Below are 14,403 nucleotides of genomic sequence, written 5' to 3' on the forward strand. Positions count from 1 at the left end.
TTCTTTTTGTTTCATTTCGGACGCTCGCGCGACTGACTATATGATTTGCCTGACCGACCGAAGCCGAATCGGCCTTCATTGTTTCACGCGCGCATTTCTAATGAATAAATGTTATTTTGATTTATTAATTGCTTGAGTTCGGAACCTTATTTATGGCGTGTCACCCCGCCGAATACCGCGCCGCCCTTCATCACCCCCGCCCCAGCCCTTAGGTCAAGTTAGTCGATTCCTCGCACATTCGCTCGTCTTGCTTTGCGTTTCGTGTCGGTTTTCTTTCGCGATTTCGCGGACGCGCGTTGACGCGTCTGGCGCCCAACGGTAAATTCGTTTTGCGACGTGTCGGAGGTGCGAGGGAGTTGTCGGAGAGGCCCGTCATCCCGCTCTCCTTACTCCTTTTGATCCGGCACACGTCCCGGAGCGGTCCGGGAGTGAAAAAGTCGTGACAGTACATACTGAAGGTAAGAAAAAATCTTATATATTTAAAAAACATTAAATTAATGTGTGATGCACGGTATAGAATAATATAGCAAATAATTTTTCAGAAGTTTTTCATAGTTTTGTGTCGTTAATGAATCTTGGAGTTCTACTAATTTTAGAAGATGGTTTAATTTTTGTCAGCCTGCGATCAAATTCTGGAAGAAATTTACCCATATACCATGGTTTATCATTGTACAATGAGTTAAACCATGCATCAGCAAAAGTACGCGCTACACCTAAAAGCACACAATGCATATAATCTGGGACACATAAAAAAATAATATTGAATATAGGCAATGGCATAAGTATTGCCCCTTTATGCCCCTATACTGATTCGTTTGTTAACAGCTTCCTCACAATCAGCTTCATGTTGTCTTATATTTCGTAATATATTTATATCTCCACAATACACTCGCGTATAACCTGCTCCTATTGATACTCTTTGGCCCTCGTTAAGGCAAAATGAACAACCAAAATGACCGTTAAATTGTTTCATGTTTTGTAAAAGAGGTCTAGCAACCGAGTCTACTGGAGTAAGTAATACATAAACTTTTACAGTAACAGGATCTCTGTACGAAGTTAACTTACATACTATTCCATTATTATGAAGGCGAATTAATTCTTGTACAAATGGCTTAAAAAACATTTCCATGACAGGTATTTTGCTGCCACCTTTTACTACCATAGGCCACATAGTATCATATTCTGTCTTCTCAAACGATAAGACAATTCATTGATGCTTACTTAAATAGGCCACATGGATATCTTTGAGGATTTGTACGTTTGGACACCATCTATATTCCATTGCAAAGTGATGTCCGTTTTGGACATTACGTAATTATTTATCAATTTACGATACATTTTTCCACTAACAACATCACTTTTTTCATCATACTGCTGTTTGAGGTGTTGCGAGATATCAGTATTATTTAGTATGTTTGTTAATTGCTCCGTTAATGGAAGATACATGAAGTAGTGCCCTGTTGTCTTCAAATTATTCTTATTATATTCATTTTTACAATTTTTGCATCGTGCAAAGCTGCATTATCCTCAAATTCCAAAATAATTTTACAGTCCTGACAATAATATATTTTATGAACCGGAACAGGTGTTTCGAAGTTCTTGCAAAATAAATATTTGGATTTGTACTGCACATGAGGCAAATGACAGTCAATAAGTTGGAGCAAATGCGACAATCCTAGATCTGACAAACCATGTCGTAAAGCAAAACTTAAAAAGAGCAGCTTGCTCTCTTCTTTTGTTAAATTACATCCTTCATAAAAAGGTATTCTTTCCTAAACAAATTATTAAAATTTATTAAATGGCAATTAAAACGTATTCTACTGTTAAGTAAAATCAAAATCTTGTGAAAGAACATAATGATGTAAGACTTACTTTTTAAATACTTTATAAATCTATGAAGTTTCTTATAAGAAGTATGCGACCGTTTATTAATATATATATATACTTAATGAACAAATTAAGAAATGTAATTAATTATATATTATATATCATGTACTAAATTTTTATATAAAAAATCACAATTATACATAGATTTTTTACGGTGTTCTGATTTCACTGAACAGTAATATTCAATGAATATGAACATATATATTCAATAAAACCTTCATTATTTGAAGTAATAGAACAACACAACACTTGGATGATCAAATATTTTAAGTAATCAAACCCCGTAGAACGTCTATTTTTTGTACATCAAAACCACATGCTCGGATAATCGAAGATCAAACTGCATTGAATACAGTTTTATTTCGCTCTTAATGAAAATATATGCTTTCTACCAAATTGTATAATTTGCTTATATCATCATATAAAAGTGTATGCATGGTCAATAATGACTCACCTCTACATCTGGATCCTCGGGAGCATCTTCAAATTGTCCCATTTCATCTTCATTATATTCAGTACAATTGCTGCTGATTTCCGCTGCTTTCATCGGAATTTTCTGTTTTATTGCTCTCAGTAACATTGTTAATAATGTGTTGTTCAGCATCAACATTATTATTATCATCGTTATTGATAATGTTACCTATTGCTGAATCGATATCAGTATCATCCCATTCCCCATTATTACGATCCTCAGATTTTAACAGACATATGTCATTTAAAGATATATTAGATGACTGCCCTGCAGATGTATCATTATCATCTGCTAATCTCATATTAGATCCACAAGCATTATCATCATCTAGTAAATAAAAGAAAACCATGGTAAACATTGCTAAATAAAATAACATGTACTTAGCTATCATAGTGTGCAACACATTAAGGATGAAATAGAATTATCGGGTACCTCATCGTCTTCAAGATACCTTTTATAGATTCCTCTTTTCATAGTAAATATTATTGCGTAAAGAATGAAACTAGAACATAAAACTTAATTTAAATTAAATATGACATGACGCAGATGCAATAAAACTTAATTAACTACTGTTTATAGAAAGGATAATAAAATATTATATTGTATTTTAGAACTTTTTTATGCCTTATCTTATTATAATCGCTGCTATATTTTATATATCATTCTTACAAGTAGGAATTAAGAGAACAAATGTAGCCTAAACATATGTCTCGCGCCAAGTACGCGGGGAGCGAGACCGACCGTGACTCTTTACGCAACGCGATGATTAATATTTTTTCTGACGTTCAAGGTAATTGTTTTATACATGTGATTATCCTATATATCTATTATTTTATATATGTAATATACATATAACAGATAAATTAGGTTGCCATGTAGAGGGCGGAGCGGACGGTTGGCCCGGAGTTGAGAGAGGAAGAAAAAGGGCTTCTGGCAGAGTAAAAGGCGAAGAGAGTTAAGTGGCGCGGTGGAGATGGTGGAGGAGACCCAGAAGAGGTTGAGGAAATAGAGGAGGCTTCGGGAATGGTTTGGATAAAGAACGGAGGTGGAAAAATAGTGAGATGTGTTTGGAGGTCAAGGTGAGGAGAAGGAAGAGGAGTAGACGGGGACGTAAGAAAAGAAAGGCTGTGGAGGGGGAGCGATACCATGGAGCATGGGATAAACGGTCGGAGTGATGACTCGCAGTTTTGGTTAGTGCGGCGGCGTAAAGGAGGTACGACGGAGGCGGTTTCCGGCAGGTGAAGTCCAGACGGCGCGGGGTGTCAGCCGCTCCAAGCGAGTAGGTTGGTATCACTGCGAGACGTAGGGACAGGATGTGCAGGAAAGTACAGGGCTGGCGCTGTGCGTGGATTAAGAGAGCGTGTCGATAAGAAGGAGGAAGAAGGTATCGACAGTGGGGGAGATGGAGTGAGAGGCGACGGACGAAAGTAAAGCGGGCGCGCGGTAAACGGTAACTCATCGACGAATGAAAGGCGAGCAGCGAAGATCGATATATCGATAGCGTAATCGAGGAGCGAGGTGAGCGCAGGTCCCGCATGTGTTGTTGTCAGGGAGAAAAGTTACGCACGAGAGATCAAGACGCAGAAGCCGAATAAAGAGGATAAAGAAGCGGGAGAAAGGAGGAAAAGGAAAAGGCAAAGGTAAAAGGTGAACAAGTAAGTGAAGGAGAAGAAGGAATGAGATAGGAGGCGCGCACACACACGGACATGCAGGGAGGTTAGAGGAGGCAGTGAGAAGGAGAGAGGAAGGGTAAGAAGGTAGAAGTCGGATAAAGATCACATGTAGGAGGAGGAACAGAAGGGGAAGGAGGAGAGAGGTTACACAAACACGCACTCACGAATACAAATGGAGGGTGGAGGAATTGTGGAAAGGAGAAGAGAGAGGAGGTTAAGAAGCATAATCTAAGGAAAATCTTATTGTAGGAGAAGGAGGAGGTACGTGAAGGGAGATAAAAGAGTAAACGGAGGGAAGAGAGGAGAGCGGAGGGACGAGGCAAAAGACTGGAGAGGGGAAGGAGGGGGCGCAGTTGAGAAGAAGGCAGGAGGGTGAGGAGAAGGCGGCAGAGGGGAGAGCGTGGAGATGGAGGAATCGGAGGGTCTGATGAGGGTGCTGAGCACGATCGCAGAGGAGTTAGGAAGAATCAGAAGAGTGCTAGAGAAAAGAGAAGGGGGGGCAGAAATAGCGGGGAGTACCGAAGAGAGAGGGCTGGAGAGCGTGGGTGAAAGGAACGAGCCGGGAAGCAGGACGGAAGAGGGAAAGAGTAGTGAGGCGGAGTGGTAGAAGGAGGAGATGAGAAGAGATGGAGAGGTGAAAAGGCAGAGAAAGCTGCAGCAGAAGAAAGGAATGTGGCGAAGAAGGTTAAAGAAGGTGGAGAAGAAGAGAGGAGGATAGTATGGGACAGAGGGGAGATGATCGGAAGATGGGTGGAGGAGGAGGCGCGAAGAAGAGTAAGGGCGGCGGGGGCAAGAAAGGAGCTGACCGGGGAAAGGAACAGAAATGGAGGAGGCGGGAAGGGTAGAATATAAGAGAAAAGGGGGAGGGTCACAGAAGGAGGCGGAGGAGAAAAGGGAAGGGCCACAAAAGGAGGTGGAAGGAAGAGAGAAGGAAGAGAGCGAGAAGTCAAGGAGCCTAAAGGAGAGAGTAAAGAGGCTGGAAGAGAAGAAAGAGTAAAGAGAGAAAAGAAAAAAGAATGTGGTCTGGAGAAAGCTAGAAGGGTATGATGGAAAGGGTGGCAGAGAAGGTGCTAGGTAGAGTGCCGAGAATTAGAAGAGTTTGGGAAAAAAGTGGGGAGAAAAGGAGAGAGGTGCTGATAGTGGAGTTGGAGAGTGAGAAGGAGAGAGAGCGGAGCTCTTGGGAAGGTATGGGGTAATTAGGCAGAGGTGGGGGATAGGGGTAGACGAGAATCTGTCCATGGAGGAGAGAAAGACGAGGTGGATGTAGAGGTTGCTGGAGAAGGCAAGAGAAAAGAGAGACAAGGGAAGAAGAACGCGAGTGGAAAACAGGAGAATATAGGTGGATGGAAGGGAGATTGTATGGAACGATGACGAGGGAAAATGGGAGAAGAAGTGAGGGGGGAGGATTCGGGGATCGAAGAAGGGGTGAGAAAAAGGAAGCGAGGGAGAAAGTCTGTCACGCGAGAAAGTAGAGAATGACACCAGAGAGTGGAGACGAAGCGAGGAGAGGGAGGAATGGGGGATGAGTTAAGATGGGGGAAGCGGGGGAAGGGACAGCTAGGAAGGAAAGGGAAAAAGGTAGTGGGCGAGAAGGGGAGGGAGGAAAAAGAGTGTAAAGGGCCGTAATGGTCAGGTCGGGTTAGGAAGGTGCATGTTTGTAAAGGGTTGGGAACGTCACTTTAAAACGCCTTGAAACTCTGAGGGGAGTCAATAAACGATACATACGTACATATAACAGATAAATACTTAAGGGGGTAGTACAGTCTGTTGGAGGGTCAATTTCAGGATTTATTTGTGACAAAGTGGTAGGCCAATCAGGTTTATGGTGTATACGATATTGAAGTACATGTTTAGGTGCATTTACAAGAAAAATATTAAGAAATGTAGGAGTTATAATTCATCTCTTTGCGCGCGCGCGCGCTCGACTACTAACTTCTGTACGGCGTGCCTGAAATGAAAAACGCAATAAGATATTAAATTTAAATGTATTCCCCACCAGTTGACGTTCAAAAATTGTAAAAATGTTAAAAATTGTGAAAGTTATAGCACTTAACAAAAAGATTAAAATGAACTTTTTTCTGTTAAGTGCTATAACTTTCACAATTTTTAACATTTTTACAATTTTTGAACGTCAACCAGGGGGGAACACATTTAAATTTAATACTCTTTTTGCGTTTTTCATTTCAAGCACGCCGTACAGGAGCTACTAGCTATACCGTAGTCGAGCGCGCGCGCGCGAAGAGATGACTCATAACTCCTACATCACTTAATATTTTTTCATATAAAAAATACTGTAAATGCACCTAAACATGTACTTCAATATCGTATACACCATGAACCTGATTGGCCAACCACTTTGTCACAAATAAATCCTGAAATTGACCCTTTGCCAAACTGTACTACCCCCTTAAACGACAGGTGAGAAAAGAACAAAGAAGATAATGATTTTGTGAATGACTGTATGAAATAGAATCGTGCTTATCTACACGAAAATCATGACAAGATCCTTATTACTACATATAGTGACTGATAAGTAATCTACGTAAAGCAAACGTAAGTTTCTAAGTGTTTTGATTTGCTGAAGAATCAATCTGCAATTTCAGTAGCTTGTGTCCACAATTTAGTTGTTGGCAGGTTAGCGCCATTGACAAAGGAACCTGTTTCACCGACCAATAAATACGTCCTGAGAACGCATACGTGTGGCGAGCTGACACTTATGACAACAACGAGTCCCCTCGGTCTCGCCGGCCGAGAAAGAGCGCGCCGTCAATTCTCACTAAATGAATCGGTCAAAATAATAATTACAGATATTAGGTGTTAATAAGAATCACGGTAGCTCGACCAGGTACTTTCGCTAAAGCTCGAAATTGGCGCCAGGTGCGAATACGCGCACCACGTTATTCTAACTGCCAAAGGCTAAATCTCTCAGGCGTGAATTCTAAAGATTTTAAATCGCTGTTAGATTTCGGATAAAAGAAGGAAAGAGAGCGCAACGCAGTTAACACTCGCGAAATGTATCAAGGATAACAAGCAGCATATATTTCATATTAAGGCATTTCTGAAAGGGATCGGTATTACAAATCGTCTCCCACACTCTCGGAAAATACAACGGCAATATTTCTTAATGACCGCAACTTCAAAAACACAACTCCCCTTGACGATTACAGATTACGCGGACGCCGCAACACGACATGATCACATGTACGCAAGGCCTACAACTTATACGAACGCCGCACCACGACGCGATCACACGGACCGGACGCAACGAATAAGACACGGCTACGCGAATGCAACACACGACGCACAATACGCGATTACACGAACGCACTGCAGACACGAAGATGCGAACATAACGCACGACGCACAAGACGCGATTACACAAACGCAATGTAGACACGAAGACGCGAACATAACGCACGAAGCACAAAACGCGATTACATTAACACCAGTTGCAAGACGCGATTATACGGACGCTTGTTTCTCGCATTCCCGGTCCATTAACTCCCCAGCTACGCGCGACGTCTCACACGTAGCCTCGTGTGGACCACACGCGACGTCTCGCGAGTGATCCCGCAAAATCGTGCCTCGCACCCTAGGGCCTGATTACGCCAACTCACCCTCGACTCCGCGACAATACTGCCTTGTCGACGCGAAGGACACCACCAAAAAACGACTCTGCAACACACAATTACACGAGTTTTCAGGCTCCGTACCCCAGGACCTGATTACGCGAATCCCCTTCCTCGGTTCCGCGACAATTCTGTCCGATGGGCACGAAAGCCCCGCACTATCCCCCCAGGGGTCGGGAGAGGTCACCGGGGGCCCTTAAGGGTTCCTAGGAGCGTTCCCCGATACAGGTTTTGGACACCCGGGGTACCCGAGCACACCAGCACCGTAACCTTCGTCAGTCTTCGGGCTGGCGGAGGCCGGGGAGTTCCTTCGAGAACTCGCGAGGTAGGCGGCCTCTATAATAAGTCCGCCCGGCTCGGATGGGGCCGTGAGGGATGAGCCTTTGCTCTCCCAACCATCCTCCCAGAGGTCGGGAGCGGCCTCCGGAGGTCTTTCGGGACTTCTGGGGGGCGTCCCCGATATGGGTTTGGCGAACCCGAGGTATCCGAACTCGGGCAGGCTGGGCTCGTAAGGTGGGGGAAGCCAACCAGCCTAAGAGAAGAAAAACTCCGATATAAAACCAAACCTTAAAAAATATGAGATGAGCAATAAGGTAAAGAAGAATGACCGGACACTCAGGGGCCTCAGCCCCCCTCCCGTCGTGGCAATGATATGTCTAAGAGTCTTGTGAGTCAAAAGGCTCAAAACAATGTGACCCACTACTAGGCGGCCGGTCGTCTCGCGGGGACCCGGTCGTCGCACGAGGCCGGTTTGCCGTAGGGCGCCTTTGCCCGTCGTCGGGATCTCACCGCTTACGACGGCACGGCGTCTAACGGTTTTAGGAAGAAATATCCCCGAAAAAATTTTTCCCGGAAAAAATCTCCCCGGATAAAATCCCCCCGAAAAAAATCTTTCCCGGAAGATATCTCCCCCGAAAAAAATCTCCCCCGGAAAAAATCTCCCCATCCAAAATTTCAGTACTACTGTATTTCAAATTGAGATGGCATTTTTAAAGGCCGTTACACTAGACTGTGTGACTTTATTTGGTGCTTGTATATGTTATTATTCGGAACCGTCAACTGATTGTACTGTGTTTACTCATCGTCAGCAATATCACCTCGAATAACAGTAATCAGTTTCAAGTTGTGAACCCATATAGCACCTTGTCTCACGTGAAAAGTATATGCGTGGAGGCAGTAGGTTCCGCCCCCCTGCGGGGGGCTCCACTATTGTTAAACTAAAAACATAGTGTGCCCCCAAAGTACGTTCCGTCCCATTATTATTATTTTACTCGAGATATTTTTGTTCGATACATTATTGTGTGAGATATTTTGGGACTGAAATATTTTTGAACTGAGACATTTTAGACTGAGATATTATAGACGAGATATTTTTGCTGAAATGTTTTGGGCTAAGATAAAATGAGGGGTCACCGGCACCTCGGTTTTTGCTGGGCACGGAAATTTTTTGCGGGGAAGATATTTTCCGGGGGAGAATTTTTCCGGGGGAGATATTTTCCGGGGGAGATTTTTTTATGAGGAGATTTCTTTTGAAGATATTTTTTCCGGGAACTGATTTCCGGGAGATTTTTTCCGGGGAACAAAACGTCGGATACGGCGTCTAACGGTCGAACATGAGTTTCGCGAGTTCGGTGTCGAGACTCGGAATCGTCTGTAGACGACTTAGACCCGTCGTCATTGGGTGATGGGCTACCCGGCGCGGCGGCGAGAAGAGCAAAATGCCCGTTTTGAACTTGCGCCCAGACATCTTTTAGCGCACTGATTCAATTTCGAATTTTGGCAGGAGTAAGATTCTTCTTGCCAATCTTTCGGAAATTATCTAATGCACGGTCGACGGCTCGCATCAACTGTGTTTGGTGTTCCCGAAGTTCAGCCATTTTGCACTGACTTTACGCGCGAACGTTCTCACCGCGAACTCGCGTGAATCTTGTTTCGATCCGGCTCGAAGGACCAGATGTTTCGTGCTCGACTTGAATTTGTCGGAGCGCGATGACTGCCGGAGCCACTCAGATAGAGTGCGAAACGAGAGGGAGGGCGGCGGCTGAAAAATCGTCTATCGTTTCTCGCGATTAATGTTCACTTGCAGTTTTTATGGCACGGACACTGTCGTGGCTAGAATCGATCGAAGATCTTGACGCGGTAGTCTGCTGCAAACGCGACCCGGAGATTTTGCAGAGCATCGACTTGATGCCCTTTCGACGGAAATCTTGCGGTCGAACGGAAATTTTCTCCGCGAGGCAGACTTCAAGCGCGATCACGACGAGACAACAGATGTCTGGAGCTGACTTTGGTTGGCGGCGGTGCCGCGCTCAACGGTGGAGAAACCACGCACAAAGTTTTCGGCTGTGATGCGGAGAGAACTTGACGCTAGCATCTGCGAATCGAGTCTGACTCCGATCGTTCGCTCTCGCTCCGAGGGCTTGCGATCAACGCGTGATCGATCACGCAGTACGGCGTGATTGATCAACCCCGTGCGGATCGAATCCGTGCCACGAGACTGACATCAGACGCGTAGCAGTCAGCCTTGCGGCCCGGTTACAACGCTGCTTAACATAAACAATTCTTTATTTTTTATTTATTATAAATATTCTTAAGATTATATATATATATATAGAAACTTTATTTATACAGAAATATCTAGTATTATGATTGTTATCATCTTAGCAAGTATCACACGTTCCTTAGCCATATGTTAAGGAATCTAGAAAGACTCACGGTACATTTGACCATGATAATTTAAACAATTTTTTTAATATTTTAAACAAAATGTTTAGTGGCATAATTTTTTATACAAAATACTGAATAACCAAATAACATAAATCAGTAAAAATATTTGTCTTATTTTATGTGTATAACTTAATAAGAAATAAAATGTCCGTCAATGGCCAGGTAATGGGACATGGCCCGTCATTGGTACATTTACCTTATGTGCTCACCAGTATCTGGTGAAGCGATCATACACGAAGCACACAGGATATATGAACCGTATATATAATAGAAATAAATGGCGCAACACTTCGTACGTCCATTTAACGCTAAAAATTCGGGACGCGACACTATTTTTTGATAACTTCTTTACGGTTATCGTCTTCATCGCTGTTATAAGTGCTGTCCGGTGACAACGGACAATCCTCGTCGGATAAATCTACATCCATTATTGCCTCGAAATTATTGTTTATCTCTATTTTTTTTAACTGTTTTGAAAAAATGTTTTTATACCGCCTACTTGACACAAAAAATTTCAGCCCCGAGTATGAACTTTTAAGAGCCGCCCACTCGCGATAATGTTTTTTCTTATTGTGTGCAAATCGGGCATATATTACACGGAAATATCATATACAATGCTTCATGACATTTTGAACAAAACCGGCCATGCATCGTATCGCGTAACTCAACAAAGTGCTTTCGAACAGCGTACATGTGCCCGATATCAAGGTCCGATAGAGCAACCATGCACGAAGCACATAGTACAAGTGCACCACCCGTTGAATAATAAAAGTATATCACGCACTGTTTCGTACGTAAATTTAGTGCAATGATTTCCGAACGCGACACTATTTTGTTGATAACATTTTTATGATCGTTGTCTTCATTACTGAAATAATCACTGTCGTCCGTTAACGCGCGATCTTTGTCTACATTCATATCGAAATTATTGTCATCTCTTTTATCGTAAAAAATATTCTTTTGTATTGAATACTCGGCACAAAAATGCAAAATAGCCGCTATACTTTTTTCAATCGATATACCGACGCGTAGACTTTCAAATCACAGACTGTGATTTTGACTCACTTCATTCTTCCTTATATACTTTTTCTATTGCTTTTTCCTCTCGTTTCAATTAGAGCATCGCGTATCGTTTTTTCTGTTGTGCATGGTGTATGCACTGCAGAGAAACAATATCTCCTATAGAAATTGAGTCGCGTTGCTGCGCTTATGCTGTCTAATGTTTATAAAATCTAGCTGCCTGTTATCGGCGCTTGCCTTTGCAACACGCAATGCCATAACCGAATGGCGCCGCGAAACTCCGATAAGCGGCTCTTCCTAGAAAGAAAAATAAAAAGGAGAGACCGCGACGGTTGAATCGTTTAAAATTTTTGGTCGAGTATCTACGTCGACCATCGATGCTCACATCTGCAGTGCGAGATGATATTTGTTTATAAATTCTGTCATCGACGTTCGATACCCTAATGCTCCTCCCCCCCCAAAGCTACGCCAGCGAAAGAGATGGTGAAAACGAAGGCAGAGGTAAAATCCCTTGACCCGAGAATGATCACTTCCACTCCTAATCCCGACCATGATCCAGAAAACGATAATGTCAGCTCAGAAGTTGATAGGACAATTCACTTGGAGAACAACGAGCCAGACGAGGAGATCGAGCAGATGATTGAGGCGACGCAGCAAAGTCACCCTGACGAGGCCGAGCCAGCTGATTCCCAGATTGCATGAGAGGTTGGTCGAAACCTATAAATAAGATAATAATTATTCGAACCAGAGTACACAATGTTGACTGAGATAGAAATCGAGACTGAGTTCCTAGTTATTTATATGGTTATTACCGTAACGCTAATGATAAACAGTATTTTGTTAACTTACCTGATTTTGACAAACAAACATAGTTGTCGTGATGTAAATATAAACATAGCTCTTCCAAACGAGCCTATTTGACAGCTAGTTTGAGATTAATATTAATAGAGTAAAGATTTTTACTGTTTGTATGGCAGAAGCCACTTTTGATATATTTTATTGGATATATATATATATATATATATATATATATCCATTATATATATATATATATATCCATTATATATATATATATATATATATATATATTTAATTATATAGTATTATGCGTGAGAAATAGATTTAAGATAATGATAAGAAGCATATCGTACTATATGATCATGCTAATAAGGCATTTATACTTTATTTTGCTAAATGATAAACGTTGTGACAGATTGTGATAATTTCATTTAAATTCATTAATTAAAGGTTAACTGAAGAAGTTAACCATATTTTAATAACTGAGCCATTAAACCCATTACAAGCATGATCGGTTAATTTTGGGTAAACTTCTATATTTTTGATAAGTATTATTTGTGTTTGGCGCTCGCCACATTGTATATATCGTAGTCATTTCACATTTACGTCTAGTCTAATCACATTTACGTTCAAATTTGCTGTATATAATAGTCTTTCTAGTATATAATTTTTATGTATTTTTGGTGACTCGCGCGAAACGTCGGCGGATCGCAATCAACGCGTAAAATTGATAATTTCGCGACTCACCAATCGGTGCTGCCCTCGTTCATCCCACGAGAGCACCCGCATGAGGAAGAAACAAGTACTCGCTCGCGACACTTTTCCAGCGCCGCGAGCACGGACACTCATCGTCAAGTATTCTGAGAGGACACACCTCTCATCATTACGGCTCATCACCACGACGTCTCGGGGTGCACACGCTATACGTGCACACTCGAACATCCGAGAGGCCACATAAAGCTCGCTCTCCGGAAGTGCGATCGCTTTCTCTGCCTGCCTTGCTTGCTGCTTTTGCTTGCCTTGCTGCCTTGCTTGTTGCCTTGCTGCCTTTGCTTGCCTTTGCTTGCGCTTGCTGCACATGCTGCCCACAAGCTTGCTAGAGAGACGAATTCTCCAGGAGACGACGGCCTCCCGAATGGTGAGTCGCATTTGCTTAATTTCATTAATTCGCTTTGGGGAGACGATACACACCTTCCCTAGTCCTTCGAGTCAAGTAGTTCGCACTTCGTAAATCCGGGGAACGCTTGAACGCCCTCAGAGCATTGGTCCTTCGAGCCGGATTCTCGCGTTAGTGAATACCGCCGACCTTTCGCTCGTTTCCCGAATAGTGCTAATTGCTACTTGTTCGAGATTCCGTTAACGTTGCGCCGTCCGATCAGATAGCAGCAGCGATCGGGTAACGACGCTCGATCACGGGCGCGCTCATCGCCAACGTCTTCCTCGCTTTTGTGTAAATGGCCGCGCGGTGACTAGACGCATAACGTGTGCTCTGTACGGTTTCATCATTGACTTCGGCTAATTGTGCACATCGCAGTGCTCACGCTGTTTTAAATCGTATCATAAACTGTGAAATAGACCGTTCATCAACTCTGGTGCCTCAACACGACGACTCAAGCTCACACGAGCGCGAGTGCCGACCGCCACGTGTCTCACCGGATCACGGGCGACTCACCACACGAGGAGGGCAATTGATATAATTGTCGCTCGCCTGCAACGATCATACAAAGACTTCTCTTTTATACACCGCTCATCGATTCTCAGGTCAGACTGCAACAATTCCGATACATTAAAGACGGCTCAGACTGTGGTCTGAGTTACACAAAAAATAAAGTGAATAATTAGTGAACACCTTCCACGCGCGTCTTTCTCATCCCACTCCCATCGTCGAAGATTAATCAGCGAATTCGCGAACATTTGGTCCTTCGAGCCGATGCGTGGAACTTAAAGTGTAGCTCGGACACATATCATGTGAACAGGGCATGCCTTTCACGACATGCCACGTGGACATTATCGCGCGCTTCCGCGAGTGAAGTACAGACATTCTCACGCGCGCTCGCGAGTGTTACGAAAATATGCTCACGCGCTCCCGCGAGTAAAAGTAGACTTTTTCACGTGCTCAATACATGACATTGTAGACTCTTGATTCGCGTAGTGTTGCTGTACCGTGTTTCTCGAACGTTCTCGCCTCGTGCAGTAG

General features: G+C 43.2%; 1 pseudogene; it reads right to left on the reverse strand.

Moving 5' to 3' along the window:
- Nucleotides 1-494: 494 nt before the first annotated feature.
- On the reverse strand, nt 495-2,383 carry LOC143897940 (uncharacterized; annotated as a pseudogene).
- Nucleotides 2,384-14,403: the final 12,020 nt, after the last annotated feature.

This window comes from Temnothorax americanus, unplaced genomic scaffold (genome assembly GCF_048541705.1).
Source record: "Temnothorax americanus isolate GAGA-0224 unplaced genomic scaffold, ASM4854170v1 Scaffold210, whole genome shotgun sequence".
In the NCBI taxonomy this organism is placed as follows: Eukaryota; Metazoa; Arthropoda; class Insecta; order Hymenoptera; family Formicidae; genus Temnothorax; species Temnothorax americanus.